At 43.1% G+C, this 24,705-nt stretch overlaps 1 long non-coding RNA gene across 1 annotated transcript; it reads right to left on the reverse strand.

Moving 5' to 3' along the window:
- Positions 1-2,831: 2,831 nt before the first annotated feature.
- On the reverse strand, positions 2,832-23,140 carry LOC123344715. The gene is made up of 3 exons (XR_006572630.1): positions 22,943-23,140; positions 6,010-6,175; positions 2,832-3,793 (listed from the first exon to the last, which is right to left on the reverse strand). It is a non-coding gene; the product is annotated as an uncharacterized LOC123344715 (long non-coding RNA).
- Positions 23,141-24,705: the final 1,565 nt, after the last annotated feature.

The following is a 24,705-nucleotide window of genomic DNA, read 5'->3' on the forward strand; positions in this document are numbered from 1 at the left end:
ACAGAGTAAATGAAAGAGGAAAGTGGTCCTTAATTTTCAATTTCTTGTACTTTCCACCCCATTTCCCCCCTTTACTGTGCATACTTGAGTCATCTGGACAGACCAATGAAGGCCTCCCGAAGTCTACTTCTTCAAGATTAAGATTTACATCCGTTTACAAAAAACTGCCACAGATAACAGTCAAGTCCACACAGTGGTAAAAACTTCTGAACCAGGCCCATACTGTAGCTTCTAACATAGCTACCATTAGCAGGATTGCCCCTACTGGGGTGAATCTCAGCTAAAACATTACCTAGTCTGCTGGCATGCATGCAGCTGAACTGCTGGCATAGACAGGTCATTTTTACTACCCACTCAGAGCAAGTTTTCATGACATGGTGAAAAAAATGCCCGAGTCCTGTATACACTATTGATGGCAGTTGCTGAAATATAGGTACTAAGTTTTCCAATGTATATAACCCCTATGACCTGCAGCTCTCAAGGGATTAAATTGGCCAGCTCAAATTATTTCATAGACAAAAGTCATTTCTCTTTAGCCTGTACCCTGCCGAGCAAGTTCAGAGACTAAGCATGTATTGGGTTTAACTCTTCAGATATTTCAGGGTTCAGGTCTAGAAAATGCTGAGCACCCCCAACTGCCAGAGAGACAGGGGGTGCTCAGCACTTCATAGCAGTACTCGGCACCTTGCAGGGCTGAGTAGGCTGAAAATCTACCCAAAAGGACTAGATTCATACTAAAAAAACCCTGACCCCTATGTCCTCAGAAAATTCTCACTTGCCTTCTAGAAAGCTCAGATTTAGTTAATATATTTATTTATCAACACTGCTGTAGATACAACCTAGAGAAAAGAAAAAAGTCTAATGGGGGAGGGGGAAAAAAACAGCAACGAAAGAGAAAAAACATGGAGGAAGAAGAAGAATTAGAGGACAAGAGAAAGTAAATTGGAGGAAATAGAATGGAAGGAAGATGATCAGAAAAACGGGGGGCGGGGGGAAGAGACAGACAATTCTGATATGTTTGGAAAGCGTAGCCCTCTCTCTCCCCCACTTCAAAGATATGAAACAAACATTTGGCATATTCAAATGGTCTGTGTTCCCACAAGCAAGTTCTCAGTAGGCCTCAGCTGAACACTGTGCTCTAGGAAAAATTAAAACCTCATACAAGTACACAGAAGAATCATGCTTTGTCTTTCTGTCTCAAATCCTCCTCCAATAGCCAGAATTTTTCAGGGTGAGTAGCCCCTCACACTCTCGCTGTCTTTCTCCAACACCTCCTTACTCTAAGTAGGTGTATTTGCAGCCTCCCCAAAGATAGAAGCAACCGCTCATATATTTTCTCTCTGACATGCAAATATCAGACTTTGTCTTTATTATCAATCACTGTAACAGATAGAAAATTATTTAATCTATAAGGTATATTTAACTGTTTTCATGGAGCTGGGAAATTATTTCTAAACCCTGCTATGAGGAATAATAGCTCACTTCACAGAGCCAGCTGTAAAGGTCCTATAATGCGTGGGGAAAGCCCAGGCTGAAGTGTTCTATGGCTTAATGATATGTTATGCAGGAAAAAGTGTATTTATAAGGAAATATCATTAAAATAAATAAGAGTTTGCTCTTAAACATGAGTCCTAAAAGAGCGGGGGGGGGGGGGGAAACACTGCACAGTAAAATGCTTATAAAGGAAAAATATCTAACTCTACAGTTTTCAAAAGGATTTCAGAGCTTGTGTATCTGGTATATGGTGAGGAAATTAAGGGAAAATCCAGGTTGTGGAGAGAAATACCAGTGGCCATACAAGATATTTTTGTTCTGGAAGACAAATTGAAGAAGGTTTAACAGATGCAATTGTTTAAAAAAAAATTGCTCTGGTATGATTTTGATTCTTCAAGCTGTAAAATGCAGTTGGGAAAATCTGCTCATTTGAAACCTGCAGGGGTAGTGACTTCTATTAATAGTACAGGAGCATGTTCTGGCATTCAAATAATGTGGAATGCTAATTTCAGATCCCTTCCAATTCCATCTCTTTTTTTTTAAATGCCATTTCTGTTTATTTTCAGGGTTTTTGATTGGTTTTATTTTCATAGACTCATAGAACTGGAAGGGACCTCAAGAGGTCATCTAGTCCAGTCCCCTGCACTCATGGCAGGACTAATTTTGTGGACAACTGTTTCTGGAAATATATTCCAGCAAAAATTGTTTAAGATCCTATTTTGTATTTAGCAACCACCTGCCCTGCAGTGACCTCCCCACATCAAGCTATCGACAAACAAACAATTTATAATAAGTTATCTGTATTAAGTGGCCCTGTCCAGTGGGATAAGAAAAACAAAACCAAACACCTCCAGGAAATGGTCTCAGACACAACAGCATCCTCTTTTAGAGCGCCAGCTGAAATTTTGTGGATTTCAGTGTCTATAAAGCATGCACTGTACATTCCATATACACAGTTTGTGTACAGTAAAAGGAGACTCTACACATTGTATAGGTCTGGGATTTTCAGAGGAGCCTAAGGAAATTAGGTGCCCAACTCTGAACCTGAAACTCAATAAGAATTGTGCACCTATCCCCACCCTCAGCTTTTTTAAAATCTCAGCCAGACATTTTTATAGGAAGCCACCAGACCGCAGTTACATAGAACTGTTTTTGTATTTCACCCGTGACTGTGGACACACACACACACACACACACACACACAAAATCAGTGTTTCAGCTCTAAGTGATCTTTCAGAAAATTGAAAATCAATTTTGATTAGGGATCTGTATTTCAAGTATCTTATTTTAAAAAGAGCAATCAAATAAATTTGTCTTTCTATTGCAACGGTGTCTAGATGCCTCAATCAGTGACTGGGCCCTATTGTGCTAGGCACTACACAAATGAGTGAAATAAAGACAGTTGCAGCTCTAGAAAACTCACAGTCTAGATGATGACAAAATGCAACAGGTATTATTTATATTGTAAATCCTTAAGGGGCAGGCACCATCTTTTTTATGTTTGTACAACGCCTAGCATAATGGAGTCTAGTTCACAACTGGGGCTCCTAGGCACTACCATAATACATATAGCAGGCGGATTGAGCAGACAAATGGGGATGAAGTGGAATACGGGAGGAGGTAACAGTAAAACTGGATATGTTTGCATAAATAAGTAATCTCAATGGTCAGAGTACTGGGTATCAGGTGTGATTTAGTCAAATAAGTATAAATTAACTGTTAATGGGATTTTCTTCAGCTTCTTTTTCCCTCAACCCCACTTATGAAGAGGGAAATGAAAGATGACAGCCAAACACTTGCCAACCAACACAAGGCAAGGAAAGAGCCATTCATTGATTGGTTGTTCTCTTCCAATCTCAGCATCATCAAACTAGTAAGCGAAGCATGGGCTGATCCACAACTGTTCTCTTCAGGTTGGTATCAGTATCAAGCTATATGACTGTGACCACAAATAATGAACGCGAAAGGAATAGCGTGAGTGCCTGTGTCAAGGATGGCATGTCTTATTTTGTGACTCTGTGTACAAGTGTTATTGATACAGCAACACTAACCTAAATACCACTGCACAATAGCTAGGTAAATGGTGCCAAACAAACAACAGGTGCCTACTCCAAAGACTTTACAATCCAAAGGTGCATTAAGTACAATACCAAACACAGAATGGCATATTATGGCCAGATTGCTTCATGGAGTAGATGGGTGCTCAGATGATTTTCTGAAAGCAGCGGTGGAAGGAAGCTTCATGTACACTATGCAGAAGTCTCTTCCCGAAATACAAACCCCATAAAGGGCAGAATATCTGCAGTGGACAAAACAGAAAAGGTTCAGAAAAGAAGCCTGTGCAGAGGGGGAAAGAAAAGAGAACAGGGCCAGTTCAGAAAATGCCCCCAAATGAACCACAAGAGGAAACCCCTAGCTCCATGGATGCGAACCCACCAGGAACAAGATGAAATGATGGCACTGTATTTGCCATGTATACTCCAATACCCCTTATTATGGATACAAGCTGCTTTGAGTTGGCTAAGAGTATTTGGGGGGATAATTTGAACCTTATTGAGGATAAATACCCAAACCAGTTCTGGTTACATTCCCTTGTATCCCCCAACTTATGGAACTAAAAACCTTCCTCTATATGGCATGGCAAAGCTGTTGGAGGTAGGGTGGGGGGAGAAAGTTACACACTGAACCCAGGCCTTGCAGATAGGAGCTTGGAATGAATATTTATTAGAAATGACCCTGAGAGGTGAGCTGGAGACATACCGGTTGGGCAGATTAACAGAAAATTTTGAAAGAGAGCAGAACCTGAGTTGAATGTGGAAGTAGAGGGGAAGCTAAGATGAGGATTCAGTTCAGGGGGATACAGGCATACAGGGTTAAATCTTGGCCATGTTGAAATCAGTGGGAGTTTTGCCATTGACTTAAATATATTCAGGATTTAACCTATAATGTCTCTGTGCCCTTTACATACAGTTATGTCACTCTATGATGTTGGCTGTATATAGTTTTCCATTTGGAAATTCAATGTGTATTTTTAAGTTTAAATTGTGGTGTGATAGCATAGCAGTGGTTCCCAAACTTGTTCTGCTGCTTGTGCGGGGAAAGCCCCTGGTGGGCTGGGCCGGGCCGGTTTGTTTACCAGCCGAACCCATGGCCGCAATTCGCTGCTCCAGGCCAATGGGGGCTGCTGGAAGTGGTGGCCAGTATGTCCCTTGGCCCGCGCTGCTACCAGCAGCCCCCATTGGCCTGGAGCAGCGAACCACAGCCAATGGGAGCCACAATTGGCCAGACCTGCAGACGCGGCAGGTAAACAAATCAGCCCGGCCCTCCAGGGGCTTTCCCTATACAAGCGGCATCCCAAGTTTGGGAAACACTGGTTTATTCTTTCCTAAGGTCATCTCCACTGAGATGTGGTTCAGGATTGCTGTCAGTCAATATTGCACCAAATTGACCCTTGGTTATAAATCTTGCCTGCCTAATGGAAAAATAGGTGCCCCATCAAAGAACTGAACAGTCACAGAAATCCTATTTGCTCTATTTTTTTTTTATACAAATGCAAGATGACCAGAAAGGAAGCATATACTGCCTGTGTACATAAAAGTATCTGCATGGTGTACATATGCATTTTACACATTTTTAATCTATATTCAATTAAAGTGATGACATTTTCATCTTTTTTTCATTTTCCATTTATTTTCTGTCAGTGAGGCCATATTCTATCTTACTTTTCATGCTACTTGATTATCAGTATTAACATATATTTGCACAAGAATGGCAACACATTTTCAACATAACACTTGTGTCCCCAGTTGAAAACAAAATCAGTTTTATTTTTCAAAAGCAGTAATATTTCATATAAATGGATTTACAAGGAAGTGCATCTTATAAATTAATAAGCCAAAAGAAATTTCAGAGACCCTCTGGCCATGTCTGCAAGTCATGCAGTGAAACATTTTTGAATGCAACTTAGATCCAACCTAGCTTCCTATGACTTCTCTGGAAAGTCTCACATAGATTTCAATGGGAGATGCAGAGATCAAAAGGGTCAAATTTCATAAAATAAAGGGTTCAAAATTCAGTAATGATTTTTAACCACCATAGTATATTAAACAGAGAAGCCTATAATGTGGTATAAATAGTACTTTGCTCCACACCATCTGGCAGCTGCAAAGACACAATGGAAAGCAGTTCAGAACATTATCAATCAATTCTAGACCATTTAATTACAATGTATAGCATACACTAGAATAAAGTGTCTATCAAGTTGAAATTCTGAATTCAGGGTTCTCATTCATGATGTACAGAGACTTGTATCTCTGAGCATGTTACTGGTATTGTACAGGAATTTACTGATTACACAATCAAAATCTATGGACATATTTCAAATGACAAACTACATACAGTATAGGACTGATGCCTCTAAACTGAAATTACTCATTGCAATTCTCTGATACTGGGTACTTAAGAAAATGTGTGCTACTGATTTAGTGAAGCAAGTGCATAGTGCTTTTAACTTACCTTCTCATATGCTGCCACCTGCTATCATCTCTCCCTTAAGTCCTGATATCACCCGTTCCAGTCCAATTGCAAGAGTTAATGCTGCCCTGTGAGGGCCTATGATTCCCTGTTGCTACAATGTCTCCTGGCAGAACAGCTGTGTGGTAATTCTTTCTGGTTCAGAGCCCTAAACATAAGAATAAAGAATATTTAGTATGGCATTGCTACTGGAAAAGCCTCAGAGATATCCTGTATTCCATATAAAGGCTTCAAAGTCATGCAAATTATTTGTATACTGAGTCATAGATTCTTGAGGCGAAAGAAACAAAAAAACAAAACAAAACAAAACAAAAAAGACACCCTTTTGGGTTTTCCCCCATTCACTGCAGACTTATTTTCTATTATACATTTACTAGCATTTTTCCAGTTTTAAATGTGCCAACCAGTGGTGCAAGTAGAATTCATTTCTTACTGATACGCTGCACCAGCTAAAGGGGGGGGGGGCATGTGACCTCCCATGTGACCCCACCCCCAGCCCAGGGCCTGTGCTCTCCCCCTCCAATCCCCATGATCCATCCCATGTTACCTGGGTGGGAAGCGCTCCCAGGGGGTGGACACCACACAGCTGCTGTGTGGGCTGCTAAGAGAAGAGGAGGGCTTGCTCTCTGGAACAATAGCCACTTCAGTCACACCTGCTTTGGGAATTGCCAGCAGAAAAGCTTCACACCAGCTCCCTCTGACAGCAGAGAATATTTCTTTCAGACATGCTGGCAACCGAGCCTCATGCCAGCAGCTCCTCCTGCACGGCTGTACCGCCCCCAGCCCTTCTACGCAGCTGCATCTCCCGAGTCCCGTCCGGGGGGTGGGGTCTTTACGGCAGCCCCGCCAGAGGACAGGGCTGGGGGTGGTATAGTCACGCTGGAGGAGCTGCTGGTCGGGGGTTCTGCTCCTTTCACTGTTGCAGTTTCCAGGAGATCCCTGAAACGCAGGGCTCTCTTGGGAACCGCAGTGGTGAAAAGAGCAGAATGGGGGACCGCCCTGGCAGCCCCACGCTGGCAGCTCCTCCAGCATGGCTGTACTGTCCCCAGCTCTGTCCTCCGGCGGGGCTGCTGTACAGACCCCGGACAGGAGACTCAGGCACACAGCTGCGTGGAAGGGCTGGGGACAGTACAGCCAGGCCAGAGGAGCTGCTGGCATGGGGCCGCCGGGTGGCCCCACATTCTGCTCCTCCTGTGTTTTTCTGGTACGCCGTACTGGCTATCAATAGCTTATTGGTACAGCGTACCGGACCAGACCACCCTACTTGCACCACTGGTGCCAATCCATGGGGCTTTCAATGATTCCCTTGGAAGAAAACTAATGGATCTGTCAGAAAATGCATCCTGATACTCAGGCTAATAGAAAGGTAGCTGAACCCAAGAGTGGGAATTTAGTGATATTGTATCCACCAGACATACAGTACAGAAAATAATGTACTTCTTTTCATGATTGCTATCAACATTTAAAAGCATTTTTAGATGAAATCTAACACGTAAGCACCATTCCACATTTTTAACTCTGCATCTCCCATTTTATGCCATCGTGATGCTACACCCCGTATGATTCACAGAAATATTGTTAGGATATAAATATGGCATAACTAAAATATGTTTTATTCAAGATGGTCATGTGAGTGATCATTGGAAAGATTATGTTTTACTGAATATGATTATCCTCTTTGTATACATGTATCACTTCTGTATCTGAAGTTGGGAATATTGATTATGAAACAATTACAACTGTGGTTACACCTGGGAAACGCCCACCAGACAGTACGCAATCAGCCTGGATGGGCCATTAGGAAAGACTATGGTCTTTGAAAATGCTGAGTTCCCATCTTCCTGGAGTCCCTTCCTGTGGGCCTTACAAATAAATCTTGTTTCATGGTTGCTTTGACACTGCAAGGTCATGTGATCCACCTTGGACACTGCGGGTATTTTTCCACTCGAATCAAAGGATTCCCAGCTTATGTAAATCCTATTTGAGGCTGGGAAGTGAGTTAATCTGGGCTCTTCTCCTTTGCCTCCCCACCCAAGAAACAGGAACTAAGCAGGGGAAAGGCAAGAGCTGAGTCCAGGCTGAGACAGGCGTCTAGTCTGTGAAGAGAAATAACTGGAACTTTAAGCTGCAGAAAGTCTGCAACCTGCCTAAAGAACATTTAGGGTGAGAAATTACTATTTGTAACCTGCTTCTTTAGGGAATTAAGCCTATGTTGTGTGTTTTGCTTTATTTTCTCAGTAATCTGCTTTGTTCTGCTTGCTATCCTGTATAATCACTTAAAAATTACCTTTTGTATTAAGAAACTTATTTTTTGTTTATTTCAAAGCCCAGTTTCTGCAATTCATAGAGAGCTATACTGCGCAAGACAATATACTTTGGGGTTTACACTCCAGAGGGGGGGTGCACAGGAGTGTTGGGCAATCCCCTAGCTGAGTCCTCCCACAGAGAGCTGATCACAGACTCTGTGTGATTCTACAGCTGGGTGTGTCCCTGCCTGTGTGTGTGCTGGAAAGGGGCTTGACAGCCTGTCACAGCAGCACAGAGTAAGGGAAACCCAGGCTGGTGGAACAGATGGGCTCAGTGGAACCCCAGCACTTCTGCTGGCACCCCCAAAAGGAGGGTCCGAGCCGTCACAACCACCTCCCTCCATCTCCCAATATCTTTTGGCTAGCAGAGTGGAGTTTCAGCATCTCTGACTTGGTAATGCTGAGTCAGGGCCTGTTGAAGCAAATACGACCCTACAAGAGCCATGATTCACTGTGCAACCAACTGCCCTGCCTTTCTGTGGAACTGGCATGGTACAGATTGATGTTCGTCCATCGTTTTCGAAGAAGACCTTGACATCTAGCAGGTTGTGAGCTGTCCACAGTGCGTCCGCAGGTGGCTGATAAGGCCAATACGGGCACGAAATGTTCTGCCACATGTCGGGCAGACATGTGTGGGCACCACTGTTACTACATTTACAGCTCTGGCTTTACGGAGTGCTCGCTTCTCTTGTGCGATAGTTATCCTTCTGGCTTCAGATGTCTGGCAGCCTTGATGGATCAGCGTACGCCATGTCGATCGGTCTTGTGCCAGAGTTTCCCAGGAGGTGATGTCAATATCCAGGGACTTAAGAGAGGCTTTCAGCGTGTCTTTATATCGCTTCTTTTGTCCCCCGTGCGATCGCTTTCCTTGAGACAGCTCACCATAAAAGAGCTGTTTAGGGATGCGGTGGTCTGGCATCCTTACAACATGGCCTGCCCAGCGTGTCTGGGCTTTCATAAGCAGAGTATAAATTGATGGCAGGCCTGCTCTGGAGAGGACTTCTGTATCTGGCACCTTATCCTGCCACCGGATCCTCAGAAGTCTGCGGAGGCAAGTCATGTGGAAGCGGTTCAGTTGCCTAGCGTGCCTCCTGTATACAGTCCAAGTCTCACTGGCATACATCAGGGTAGTTAGCACTACTGCTCGGTAGACTTTAAGCTTTGTAGCAAGGCTTATTCCATGGCGGTCCCACACGTTGGTCAACAGTCTGCCAAATGCAGAACTTGCCTTAGCGATTCTGCAGTTGACCTCGATGTCAATTGTCACTGTGCGAGAAAGGGTGCTGCCAAGGTATGTAAATTGGTCCACTGCTTGCAGCTTTTGTCCCTTCACTATGATGGTGGGCTCTTGGTGTTGGGCTTTCGGAGCTGGCTGGTGCATCACTTCGGTTTTCTTTATGTTGATGAGGAGGCCGAAGTTATCGCATGCTGCTGCAAATTTATCCATGCTAGCTTGCATTTCCTGCTCTGATCCAGCATTCAGGGCACAGTCGTCAGCAAAAAGAAGATCTCTTAGCACAGTCTCCTTTACTTTGGTGACAGCCTGGAGTCTTCGCAGGTTGAACAGTTTCCCATCAGTCCTGTATCTCAGGCTGATTCCCAAGGAACTGTTCTGAAAGGCATCTGACAGCATAGCTGAAAACATTATGCTGAACAGGGTCGGTGCCAACACACACCCTTGCTTGACGCCGTTTGTGACGGGAAAGGCCTCTGAAGCTTCTCCGTCGTCCAGAACATGAGCCGTCATGCCGTCGTGGAACTGACGTACCATCAGGATGAATCTGTCAGGGCACCCAAACTTCGACATGATGCGCCACAGACCTTCACGACTGACAGTGTCAAAAGCCTTGGTAAGATCCACGAAGATGGTATACAGTTCACGATTCTGCTCTTGACACTTCTCTTGGAGCTGACGAACTGCGAAGATCATGTCCACAGTGCCACGCTCTTTGCGGAAGCCGCACTGTGTCTCAGGTAGTAAACCCTGTTCCAGGTGGTCAATCAGGCGATTCAGCAACACTCGTGCAAGGATCTTACCTGCGCTAGAAAGCAGTGATATTCCTCTATGATTATCACAGACTTTTCGATTTCCTTTCCTCTTGTAGAGGTGTACGATGGACGCGTCTTTCAATTCCTGAGGAATGGACCCTTGATTCCAGAAGGACTGGAACAGCTGAGTGAGTTTGTCAACAAGCATTGCACCACCATCCTTATAGATTTCCGCTGGAATCGCATCAGATCCTGAGGCCTTGCCACTGGACAGCTGGCTGATGGCCTGTAGGGTTTCAGTCTCTGATGGTGGAACGTCCAGGCTGTAATTAATATCCGCCTGGGGCATTCTATCAATCGCCTCATTATTGATGGAAGATGGGCGGTTCAGTACGGATTGGAAATGCTCAGCCCAACGCTGTAAAATCAGAGTCTTCTCAGTAATGAGAGTTACACCATCTAAGTCCAGTAGAGGGGAACTCCCTGAGGGCCGAGGGCCGTACAAGGATCTAAGGGCTTCGTAGAACCGTTTGGCATCGTTTCTATCAGCAAACTTCTGGATTTCATCTGCTTTGGCACTCAACCAGGAGTCCTGCATCTTACGAAGCTTGCTCTGTACGGTCCTGCGAATGTTGTTGAAGGCATTTTTCTTAGCTGTTGACGACAGGTCGTTCTGATGAGCACGGTGAAGGCGGTGCTTTTCAGCAAGTAAAGCCTTGATCTCGTCATCGTTTTCATCAAACCAGTCCTGCTGTTTCCTGTGTGAGGGTCCAAGAACCTTTAGTGCAGAAAAGTGCACAATATTTCGGAAGCGTTCCCAGTTCCTCTCAACGTTTTCCTCTAATTGCAGCTCTGAGAGTTGGTTGTCGAGATCTTCTACTAGTGAAGCTGCTGTGTTGGGGTTCCTCAGTTTACTGACGTTGATCTTTTTCATCACAGCTTTATTTCCCTGCGGACGTCTCTTTGGCTTGATGTGAAGGCTTAATTTAGAGATGATAAGTCTATGATCAGTCCAACAGTCAGCACTCGGCATGGCCTTAGTCACCCTTACATCCTGTCTGTCTTTCCTCCGCACGATGACATAATCAATGAGATGCCAGTGCTTGGAACGTGGGTGCATCCAGGACGTCTTTTTGCGAGTGGGCAGGCGGAAGATGGTATTGGTGATGATCAGATCATGAGCCGCACATGTCTTCAATAGTAGTAGGCCATTGCTGTTGCATTTGCCGATTCCATTTTTTCCAATGACGCCATCCCAGGCAGAGTGATCGGATCCTACTCTCGCGTTAAAATCACCAAGTAGAATCAGACTGTCGGTGCGCTTCACGGATGAAAGTAGGGCATCGAGATCTTCATAAAACTTGTCCTTTACTTCATCCGGATTTGTCATTGTGGGTGCGTAAGTGCTGATTAGTATAACTCGCTTTCCTCTCGGTAGTGGAAGATGCAGTGTCATGAGTCGATCGTTCACGCCCTTGGGAAGACTGGCAAGTTTGCGGACAAGATGATTCTTAACCGCAAAGCCAACTCCAGATTCACGACGTTCGTCACTGCTACGTCCACACCAGAAGAATGTGTAACCACCTCCTGTTTCTGTGAGCTGACCTTTGTTGGCTAGACGAGTTTCACACAGGGCCGCAATATCGATGTTAAATCTTGCGAGCTCTCTGGCGACCAGAGCTGTTCTTCTTTCTGGTCGATCTGCTGAGGGGTTGTCTTGAAGCGTGCGTACATTCCATGTACCAATAATGAGTGGTGTCACCTTGCGTCTTTTTGCTTGAAATTTTGTTATTTGACCGCATAAGATGGGATTCCCTCCAGCCGCGGTAAGCTGGCCAGGGTTCTATGAAGCAAACAATGTTTAGGGCACCTTTTCTAGCCCCTTCCTCTTACTACAGAGGTGAGCAGTGCAGTCCTAAAGAGGGCTGCTCAGTCACTCAGGTAGACGCCGAATCCAGCTGTTGCTTCGGTCAGCAAGAAGACGACCATTAGACCTGAGCCGCCTGTGTGCAGGTCCACGGCTACAGCTCCCAGTGTATCCACACCTGCTGCTTCGTTGCTCGCCCATCGCCACAGGACTTTAAAGTTTACGGGAATTGGAGGGATGTCAAGACTTGCGCATGAATTGGATTAAAGTGAGGGAGAGGTGCGCATAGTCAGCCTCACTCTCTCTTCCCAGACTCCATCTTGCTCCAATGGGAGGACAAAAGTTGAGACGGTTGGAGATGGGCCGGGCAACAGCTTCGACAGGCTGGCTAAACCAGGTTGAGGGTAGCCATCGGGCATAGACCTTCGGTGAGATGGGGCCTTGTCTATCCCGAGCATGTGAAGACAGACTCCGGCGGATTGAGCGGATGAGACCTTTTGGAATAAGACCAATGGTCATGAAGGCGGTTTCTGCAAGTGACGTGGTACGCTAAGAGCACGGCAAGACGCGAAAGATGCCCTGGTCAACCACTGCGCCCAGCCCATCTCCAACCGTCTCGGTACAGATTACAATGTGAAGGAAAACTGCCTTTGCAGTGTTGGGTAGATTAACTGGTCAGAGTCTAAACTCAGTTATACCAGAATAACAGAGATCAGAGTCTGGCTCACTGTATTAAAATGCGTAATAAACTGAAGAGAAGGATATAATATCAATCCAACCCAATTCACTCACAAGCCAAGATACTGACAGCTCTATAATTAACTTCATCAAGCATAAAATGACAGTGTCTCTTTGTTCCCTTTTTTGTCATTTCAGAATCTTGCCTACCATTTACATTCTCTGTTCTTTTTACAGAATGGAGTTTGGTGATACCAGTTCAGTGAACTGAAGTACTTCTGATTATTGGTACATCCCCATTTCCAAGGGCAGCCTGAGCACTTTGCCAACCTGATTTGCCTCTAAAACAGTAGCCATTTGAATGCAGTTAGCTACAAAACCACGATCTCCAGAAAACATTATTTCCAGGCCAGATTCTTGTGCCCTTGTGCATGTTGTGTATCACCCACATTGCCAGTCATCCCATTGATTTCTGGCCCTAATGTATCACTGCCTGAAGCATTGTCTCTGGGGACCACATTTCTATGACTCACAGCTTCCAAGTGATTTCAGTAAGACTACCGGCAGAGTAAGGTGCTACCCAGGATGAGCAAGGGAATCAGAATCTGGCCCTTAGTATTTACGGATAGTGAGTTTGAGAAAATGTGACCTCATTCCCAAGGGTGTTAGAAGTACTTCGATGAACATCTTGAAAATTTGGTCCTCCATTTCCTTCCTCCTCCAATTTCTAGCGCACCAGCAGGTAGGGGTGTTTCAGGGGATACTTATGGGTACCCACGTGGTCTGAGAGCTTGCCCTGGCCCATTTTCGACCTATAATTAAAAGCAATAGACTTTTGAGATCTGTATGAAGTTGCTGAATTGCAGAAAGAGATTTTGAATGAGGAATATTTCCCTTAGTTCTTATTTTAAAAATTATATTATATACACACACACGTCTTTCCATCAAATAGCACATTAGGGGCTTTACCCAAACTCCTTTGAAATCTATGGGAGTCCTTCCATCCATTTTAATGAACTTTTGATCAGGCCTAGTACAGCCAGAATCTGACAAGAAAATAAACAGTTGAGGATAAATATTCACTTATGTCCTGGCCCACAACTTCCTAATAATTTCAACGGAAGGTGGTGCCTTACATAAATGATCAACTCTACGTATGAGCTTGAAAAAATCTACACAATAGAAAGCAAGTGCATTAATGCAAAACTGGTAAGAACATTCTGATCAGCCTTCCAGATGTGGGGTACGTCTGAGCCCCTGTGCTACCGCTGGCATCATGTTCCTGCAAACGAGTATGTCAAGGCACATATCAAAAACAAAAAACCACCACATGTAAAACTAGAGACATACCAAAAAGGAATTGAAAAAAAATATTCAATGTAAAACATAAATTAGACACACCTGCTGGCATTTCAACTCACCTGAGCTTTCATTGGAATACAAGAGCCAACAGTGCACTGGGAGAGGTGAAAATTGCTGTTAGAGCCCAATTCTGATTTATCTTACACTGGTTTTATAGAAGTATAATTCCACTGGTGTCAACAGAGTTATTCCGAATATACACACACATTGTTATAAATTAAACCAGAATCAGGCCCTTAACCTGTGCATTTAGGACTCTCAGTGATGTTGGAATTCTTAATGTTTAGTGAAAGGTCAGTTCCTGCACAATAATATGGCAAATATTTTTCCTTCTGTTACATACTGTCAGCCTGAGTAACGAGTGATGTAGCAATGCTTGAATGACCAAATGATTCCTAACATTCAAGTTAAATGGCAGCCTCAGAAGGTAAGTGGTTTCCTTTCCAGCATAAAGGCACACAATCATACTAGCCAGATAGTTCTGTTTATGCTTATTATACATGGGCCAACTAATAGTCTAATTGGTAGCTAATGTGTGTTTATCATAGTAATGGTGTGTCAATATCGTAGAACTGTCAAAATAGTGTTTCCACTGTTCTATCACTTTGTATATGTTGGTCTACTGAAACCTTAATATTTTCATCAAAATTTAATATGATAAATACCACATCTCTACTATACCAAAATAAGCAATTTATGCTGTATTAGGGTCTTCTGTATCATATTAGCATCTTTTAACTTTTATGGGGTGAATAAATAATCTATTACCAATGACAGCTTCAAGTTCAAAACTGAATTGAGTAGTATAAATTCACTTCCTTTCAGTTCATCCCTAAAATAAACTGTGAGAGGCTTATTCACTCATTAAAAAGGTTTGGGGGGGGTGAAATCTGCTGTATCAAAATAATTATATAAAGCATTCAGTCTTAAAGGAAAAGGGTGAGATCACAGCATCACTTCAACTTTTGGATGTAATCTTGTTAAAATGAAGACATTAAACAAAATTAACAGAAAGGAGTTAAGTACAAATCTATAAAAATGCCCAATTTATTTACACTGTGCATTAAATTCATCATTTCATGTGAAAGGACAATTATTGTCACTGTAAGGTTTCCTAATCCACTTTCAGATAAAAATAAAGAGGGCTGCATTTAGAAGCTTTGTAGACTTTTTCCCCCTTCTGACAGCTTTCAAGTGGCAGCATATTATTTGGTTGCTGCTACATACAAAGTGTCTTAATTAAAGGTTGTCTAAAAATACAGAACATTTTCACAACCACATCTGCCATTAACTCTTCTGACATTCTGGTGGCATTAAGTACCAGAAAATTATTTGCAGAGTGAATAGAATTCCACTCTTCTTGTGCACTGTCTTTAGAGCAATGGTTACAAATTTAAACAGCATGTTTGCAATTGGAAAGCATGATAATTATTGGAGGTACTGCAGCCTGTTCTACTAAAGCAGCAAAATGGCTGTGCCACTCCTTTGAGACCCAGAGTGCGTGCCTATCACAGACTGTAATTTATACTCCATTTCTTTAAGATTCATTATTTTAGTCTAAATTGTGGCTTTGCCATGAGACCTGAGCAAAGGACAGCTGGTTGTTGTGCTGCAGCAGGAGCCAGTCTGCCTTTCTTCTATCCCTTGCCTAGTACACTACCTCAGAGGCGAAATCCGGGCCCCAGTTTAGTCAATGGCACAACTCCCACTGATTTCAATAGGATCAGGATTTCATCACAGTTCTATACCCAGTATAGTGTATATCCTCTGGCATGTGGGTGCAGAAATGTTTGACTGTTGCACAATGCACTGAACAAGGCTTTTTGTCCAGTCCATGCCTCTTCCCACCCTTATGCACAGGAAAGGTATACAGCAGCCCTATATTAGCAGTTTGCTGGAGTCACTACCTGGAAATCTGTATTTGTAGTGTTTTGAAACAACATTGAATTGAAAAAAAAAAGATATACGTTAGAAAACTAGTATCCTATATCATGACATTCATTTTTAAATGGACATTCTGCTTAAAATGATACCACACTGTAACTCCTGATTATCAGAAAGTCATGCTAGTGTATTGACTTGCTGATAAGAGTATTACATGAGCAGGACAGATATGGGCAAGAGCAATGAAGCTGAGGAGATCTGAGACACACAAAAAATGAGAGGTTGCCTTTTTACCCTGGTTCTCTCACCTAAAGATGCCGCTGACAATAAAAAAAGGTTAAGATGGTGGCAAAAGCTGTGGCAGGACTTACAAAGTGGGCTGTAGCCCACGAAATCTTATGCTCAAATAAATTTGTTAGTCTCTAAGGTGCCACAAGTACTCCTGTTCTTAATACATATGGAGATATTATGAAAGGTGTGTTACTTAACCTCAAAGGAAGAAGCATTAAAGGGAAATTTAATGAAGAGGTTAAGATTAGGAGGAGTTAAACAAAACACTGACCCGTATCTCATTTTTATGCTGTCCTGTGATTTAAAAAAAATAAAAATAAAAATAAATGAATAATTCAACTGAATTAATGGAAGGCACATTTAAAACTGAAAAGGATACACTGCTTCTGCAAAATTCACTGCTATCAGCGGTCATCAAGTCAAGTACTGTGGCTTACTAATTATGATCAACCTTATTTGCAGTTGTGCAGACCAAGATAAAGGTAACTACATTTCATGTTTTAGGGAAAGAGTGGATTTCTCAGTGAAGCCAGAAATGGAATATTCCTGTTTACATTCCATGTACAGAGCTGCACGGGTTTCTAGTTGCATTATGAGTTTTCACCTTCCTTTGAAGCACCAGCTATTGGTCTGTGCTAGATACTAGACATGGGGTCTCAAACTCAAATGACCACGAGGGCAACATGAGGACTAGTACATTGGCCCGAGGGCCGCATTACTGACACCTCCCCACCGCCGCCCTCGGCCCCGCGCCCACTCCACCCCTTCCATGAGGCCCTGCCCCTGCCCCGCCTCTTCCCACCCCTTCCCTGCCCCCATTCTAACCCCTTCCCCGAAATCCCCACCCCAACTCCGCCCCCTCCCTGCCCCCAGGGGGGGCAGGAAGGGTGTGGGGTGTGGCAGGGGCTCAGGGCAAGGGAGTTGGGGTGTGGGGTGCAGGAGGGATGAGGGGGTGCGGAAGGGGGTCAGAGCAGGGGGTTGAGGTGCAGGGTGTGGCACTGGGTTCAGGGCAGGGGGTCGGGTGCAGGAGGAGGCTCAGGGAAGGGGACTGGGGTGCAGGAGGGGTGCGGGGTGCAGCAGGGAGTTCAAGGCAGGGGGTCAGGTGCAGGGTGCGGCAGGCAGCTCAGGGAAGGCGGTTGGTTCGGGGTGCAGCAGGGGGTCAGGGTGCAGTAGGGGGTCAGGGTGCGGCAGGGGGCTCAGGGCAGGGGGTTCGACTGCAGGAGGGGCTCGGGGGCGGGCTCTGGCCCGGCACACACCGGAGGCAGGACAGGCTCCCTGCCTGCCCACCCTGCCTCTATGCTGCTCTGGGAAGTGGCTGGAATGTGGGGGAGCAAGGGCACAGGGGCATGTGTTGCTGTTGCTTCAGGCACTGCCCCCAGCATCTCCCATTGGCCAGGAATGGGGAACCGCGGCCAAGGGGAGCTGCTGGGGGGGGGGTGCCTGAAGCAACATCAACACCCCCCCCTGTGTCTCTCTTTCCCCATCTTCTTTCCACTTCCCGGAGCAGCGCGGGGGCAGGGCAGGCAGGCAGGGAGCCTGCCCTGTCCCTGGTGCGCATCGGGCCGGAGCCGCTCTAGGAAAATGCTGGGGGAGGGCAGGGGGGCTGTGAGGAGCTCGCGGGCCACAGAAAATAACTTTGTGGGCCGCATGTGGACCGCGGGCCGTGTGTTTGAGACCCCTGTACTAGACCAATGGTCTGAGCCACTGTAGTAAATTTTATGATAAGTATTAAGTTAATATAAATAATACAGATTTTTGCCTTGGAGCTATCATTTCAAGCACTTTTATTGTTTTGGTTTTTTTAGATTATTCTTTAGGATTGCAAACCTACCAGAGCAGGCCTTGTCTTTTTTCCCCACAGCATCCAGCACAAAAGGTCCTAATCTCAGTTGGTTACTGCTAGAATGCAAATATTGACAACAACAACAGCTCCTGATGATTAATATTATATCGTTACTTCACTTGCAGTCCTTTCAACTTCACCCAGACTGATGATGACATTCTAACAGGAATAGCAGATTCTGCTTTCTTTTTTATTGCAATATATTGGTGCTTCTGAAAAATTGGAGGATTCTGAAAGTTTGTTGACTGATGAGGACTTAAAAATTGATATTAAAACCATATCATAACTTTAATTCACAGAAGGTAAAATTAACCCCTGGGAAAGGCCAGTATCCAGAGTATCAAAAGGTAAAATGCATGATGGTGTGTTTTTGATCTCAAGATAGACACAGGCCTTCTGCACAGGGGTAAATTTCACCTCAAGAAAGAGTTAAAATTTAAAGAAAACCATGGCAAGACAAGAGTGGGTCAGAAAAGACGGTGTGAACAGAATTAAGACAAAAAAGTTGGAAAATTGCACCTGTTTGTTTCTATTTAATAGTCCTGTATTCCAAATGTTTTATTAGAATAATTTAGGGAAAATAGCATATGCAAACCATTTGGCCTGATCCTCTTGTTTAAAAATTATTACACTAGCAAGCAGAGTATATGGGTGAAGTCCTGCCCCTTTAAAATCAACAGGAGTTCTGCAACTGATTTCAATAGGGTCAGGATTTTACCCTGTTTTGTAAGAGACAGAGTAGTGGAATGTGGGACAGTGTAACAACAGAGTGCATTGCTTTAGAAAAGATAGGAGGAGAAAAAAATAATACTTTACCTATACCTCTGAGTTTCCTTGCTCTGTTGTTAATGTTTTTCAGTTGTTTTCAATTAAGATAAATGTCTGAAACACAATGGCATTATGTTTGAACTCTTTTCTGTTCAATTTAAGTGGATTTTAAACAGGAAGCTGACGGTCCTTTTGAATGTGAAACTTTGTATTAGAACCAAATGTCGTTCTTTAATCTCATTTGGTACATATACTAAAGTAATTATTCCTTTATGAAGCCTTTTAAAAGATTTATATACTCCATCAAATTGTACTTCTACGGCTACTGCTCTGTTAGATTTCAAACTAAAATAGAAAAAAAAACTTCAACTTTCTTAGAACTGTTTTATTTCCTTTTATCATAAAAAAGCTGTTAAGTGAAGACATTTTCTCCGTTGTGGTTTAAGGCTACAGCAGTTCTTGTGTGTCTAATCAAAAAACTTTTTTTTTTTAGTATGGAAAATCACCTTACCTACGTTGTTTCCCTAAAATTGAATTTCATCTAATTTTTCTGATCACTGTTTCCTAGTATTGCAGTCACCATGTCTTACCTTTGAAAGAAAAAAAAAAAACCTAAACTTCATACCATTACTAAGAATTGTGGGCCAGATTCTGATACTGTAACTCATGTTGAGAAACACCTTTATTTCAGTGGAACCAGTCATGGAATAATGTGATTTTCAATTTGAGTAAGGAGTAACCAAATCTGGCTTTCGAAGGATAAATATTCTAGGTGATTGGAGGGGAGACTAACAAAGGAATTTTGATGTATTTATTTTTGCTTAGGCATAAAATATACCTATGTTGCTGATTACCACCAGAGATGCAGTCATAACAAAGGCATTCAATATGAACAGAAATTTGACTCTGACTAAATATCTAATGAAATAAACATATTTTAAATAATGAACTAAGGTATCTTGGGAAAATAAAGTGAATCGTGAATATTAAAGAGGAAAAGGGCATAATAATATCAGCTGCTGAAGAGATAAAACTAATGGAACGTTGTCTGAATACTGATTTCTGTCCGACTAACTTATGTGATGACAGGCCTACATTATTACAGTAGCTTAACGAAGATCATAGCCCTGTTGTTCAAAGTGATGTGCAAACATATGGAGAGACTCCCCACTCCAAAGAGAAACTAAAACAGACAAGCCAGCCAAAGGGTGAGAGAAAGGAAGCATTATCATAGCCATTTGACAGATGGGGAAACTGAGGCACAGAGCGATTAAGAGACTTGTGTGAGGCTACAGAAGTCATCTATGGCAGAGCTGAGAATTGAAACCAGATTTCTAAGTGACAGTTCAGTGCCTTATTCACAAAACCAGCTTATGCTAGCTCTTCCACTGTGTCTTTAGCATGCTTATGCATAGCTTAAATTTAGCTGCGGCCAAGCAGGGCGCTAATACGGTTAGTTCAGGCAGTGGAGAAAGAGACAAATAGCGTTAGAACTGGAAGAGCAATGGCTGACCAAACCACGTTAGAGCCCCTTTTGCCAACAACCAAGTCTGAACTGTAAACAAGAACATGCTTTAAATGCAATGCAGAGCAGACAAAGCCAGTGTAACAGGGTCACACCCTCTTCTACCACCATCCACAATAACTGAGTGAAATACGAAAGGAAGCTGGTTTCGAGAAAACAACTCAGGTGGCAGGGGGTTAATTTGGTACTGTAACAGAAAGAGATCTGAGACAGCAACTATTCTTTACTTTCCTCAGTTTAGTAGGAACTCTCCTAGGACCATGAGGACAAAGTTCCCAACAGATGAGAGAGAAGAAATTCCCTTTTCCTTCCCTGGTGTTTTTTGTTTGAGACCCTTTGCAAGGGCATTGGAAGAAGGCACTTACCAACTTCTTTGTCTCATTTCTTATCTGTCATCACCATTTGTTAGCCAGCAAACCTTCCCACTTCCCCTCTTACATTTTTCTACATACACCTAAACTCATGCCTACAGGAGCAGAGCTCAGAAAAAGGAAATCACAGCAGTACCAAAGATTCCAGGCAGCTGCACACCAGGTCTAAATGGTAGAAATGCCAATGCGGACCAATTCTGAATTGAAGAGGGAAGAGTGTCTCTCACAGAAGTTGTATGGAAAATGGTGTTTATATGGGACTGATTCTGTTTCTATATCTGCGTAGCTCCATTGACTTCTGTGGAATTACTCCTAATGTACATCTTTCTGTGAGTCGGTCACCTTCTATCCCCATAAGCCCCCTCCCCTCATCTATAAAACTGTTCAAACATGGACCGGGCAGACTCTGTTTTTGATGTGTAGGGATGTGTTCAAACACAAATGATTACTTACCCTTCTGGCTTCCCACAGGAAAAGGCTAATAATAAAAAAAAAAGTAGCAGAGAGATCATGGTGACCACAGCTGTGCAGAAGCTCCCATTAGCCTTACACAGCAATGTTTGAATGACCCACCTCAGAGGTGTGGCAAAATACTTTCTCTTGGACCTTAAGAGGGCCACATTCGCAAAGATCCAGTGTTCCAAGATGAAGAGTATAGGAGATACACCCTTTCCATTTTGGGGGAAAAACATTACTACTACACTATGATATTGTCCAGGCACAGCCTCCAGGAAGGGAGCATGAAGGAGGGCGCAGAGCCCTTGGATGAAAGGATGCTTCCTGAGAGTAGTAGAGCTTTCATTCAGAGCTAGATTCTGTAACCCTTATGCATACTGATTACTATCATACTCTGCAAATAGTCCCAGTGAGATTAGGGAAATAACTCAAGGCACAAGATACTACTCAGTGTAATGATGGTGGAATCTGGTCTCTGTGTAGCTCAGTTGTGGTAACGGGTGATCAAAGCATTCTTCTGGGGGAAGGGCACTATTTGTCTTGTAGGCTAATTTTTCTTGGGAGTGAACAGGAATTAAAAACTTACCTCTTCTGGTACCACAGCAATGCTCTTAAATTGGTGAGCTGATATCTACCCTAAAGTTCAGTCCAAGTCCCTAAGTCATGTGATAGGTAGAAAACCAACTAGGACCCTTACATATGGGGACATAAGGATCATCTTTCCTACTTATCGCAGTTTAAAAAAAAACAACAACAACAACTGTCATTAAATATCTTTTAACAAACCCACATATGGAATGGTTTGACCAAAGCTAAAGCAACACAAGATCATGAAGTTCACTAAATCATCTGTTCAGAATTATTCCCATCAGTAATGAAGTGTGAACAATATAGAAATAAAATTAAGAACAAAACTGCTCTCTGTAGGTAACTGACAAATCTGTTTGGTGGTGGTAATTTCTGATCTGCAATGCTCAGTTCAACATTTAACTGACTGATTGTCTTGACAGATAAATCTTGTTTGTTCTAAATGGTCTTTTACTCAGAGAGAAAGGTTAAAAAAATCCCAAATAAATTAAATATTCTATTTTTTTTCCTAGCAGTGATGCTTGTTCTCTTCCAGGAGGCATACATCAGCCTTCTCCCATGGTACAGGTTAGAGGGCCAAGTTTATTATAGGAATATTAGCCTCCCACAATCCCTTACCGTTTCACCACTGAACCCACGTAAAGATATTTTTTCCTTTAGTAAGCATAACATTTTGACTTTCCATTTTTTAGAGAATTAAGAATACTACATACAAATGAGTCCTCACAATGTAAACACAAGCAAAAGTCAAAACACAAAAATACAGCAAGAAAGCTTTTTTCCCCCATCCTTTACTAAATAGAAGTACATCTGAATCTGAAAAGGTACCCAACAATTCAATTCACTCTAGTCCAAAATTCTTATGATAATAATAATCTATTGCGCTGATTCACCTACCGGACCAATGATTTTCTTTCAGCAAAGTTACATTTATTTATTAAATTTTTCTTCACCACTAACTTAAGGCCCAGTATGGAGACCACTCACTTCCTAGCATAGGGTTCAATCCATAGTCCCAGCTCCACTTGTTTTGCACTACTGCAGCAGCACAAACAGCTGGGATTCTCTCTGATACAGGGAGAGTCAGGTATTGCCAACCCAACATAACTACTCAACCACCCAACTTCTCAGTATAGGGAGTGAGGCAGGGTAGAGGCATGTCAGAGGATGGGGTAAAGGCTGAGGACTAATCCTTGGCTGCTGTAGCACACGGCTCAGGTGGCATAATTTAAAGCAGCACCTGCAGGTGCTCTCAGTTATGCCAGTGGCCATTTTTGCCCAGAATCAGCCCAGATTCAGAGAAGTGGAAAAGTAAAAAATAAATCTTTCCCTCCAAAGAATATAAGCTTTAGTCAGATCCAGCAGGTGGAAGATTCCTCTGCTGTAGGGAAGTTTGTGTTTGTTGTTCAGCCACTATAGGGGCTTCTACCAATGCCCTTGCTAGCTCTCTGAGCAATTAGAAGGACCAATGTTTCCCTGTGTTTGGGTGATTTCCCAGCAGCCAGAATAGCCCCAGTGGTCATTGGCAGCCAGCACAACTTAGAGCAACCTGAAGGATTCTCTAAACTCTGCCTCAGGACCAACCCAGTGCTCAGCAGCCCCAGGCTTGAGAGCAGAGAGTTTAAATCCTTTTAAGCTGTCCAGGCACAAAAACAGAAGAACCTGGTGTCATGAGCCAAGTTACAGGAAAGCAACACACTGTAAAGGGTTGTTTGTGATAGGAGCTGTAATGTTTCACCTAGATACATCCATACTAACTGTTTTGTCTTTCAGTTCAACTGCCACCTACAACTTAAATTTACAAACATAACTATGATTTACCTCAGTCACCTGAGCAGAATAGCTCAATACAATCATACTCCTTAGATTGACGGTGCAGGTTACCTGAATCTAATTTCACATCATCAGAGCACTTTTTTTTTTAAATATCTCCTGGGATTCAAGAGATAAAAAGCACAAAAAGATTCCAGGCAACAGTTAATAAAATAAGGATTTATTTAACTATAACATTACAATCTACTTTGTTTTAAACTATAGAATCTTTGAAAGCTCTTTCTTTTTAAAGTAACTAAATTGAAATTTTCTAAATGTAATTAAGATTATGGTGGCGGGGTTCTCTCCCCTTTTAAAATTAAATGTAGATGTTAACTAAACACTAGCTCACTTTCAGGTCTATGTCCCTTATTGTATTTTCTTCCCAAGTGCTCTCAATAAGCTGTACAACATGTAAGTCATAAGTACAGTTGTGCAGACACAAAACATTCACTTGCTATCATGTATCTTTCAATCAGTCCATTTCACTTGTGTTGATGAAGGAGAAATTATACACCACTAACTCACCTGATACCATAGTAACCCCTGAATCAATCTAAGTTTATTTCATAGGTTCTGGTTCTGCAAAATAACTCTGTGTTAAGGGTGAAGTTGAAAGAAAATAGACTTTGTCTAACAATGGGGATAAGCTCCAATTACAGCCTTCAGTGCAAAACCTTAATCTAGTCAGCAAAGCTGCTATTTACTTTGAAGGAAGAGGCAGAGCTTGAAACCGCAGGTAAACTGCACTGCTGGTGTAATCAGGTTCTTCCTGATCCTGAGGCATCCACAGGGGCGGCTCTAGACATTTTGCCACCCCAAGCATGGTGGCATGCCGCAGGGGGCGCTCTGCCGATCGCCGGTCCCACGGCTCTGGTGGACCTCCCACAGGCGTGCCTGCGGAGGGTCCGCTGGTCCCGCAGCTCCACCGAAGCCGC

The sequence above is a fragment of the Mauremys mutica genome, chromosome 11, assembly GCF_020497125.1.
Source record: "Mauremys mutica isolate MM-2020 ecotype Southern chromosome 11, ASM2049712v1, whole genome shotgun sequence".
In the NCBI taxonomy this organism is placed as follows: domain Eukaryota; kingdom Metazoa; phylum Chordata; order Testudines; family Geoemydidae; genus Mauremys; species Mauremys mutica.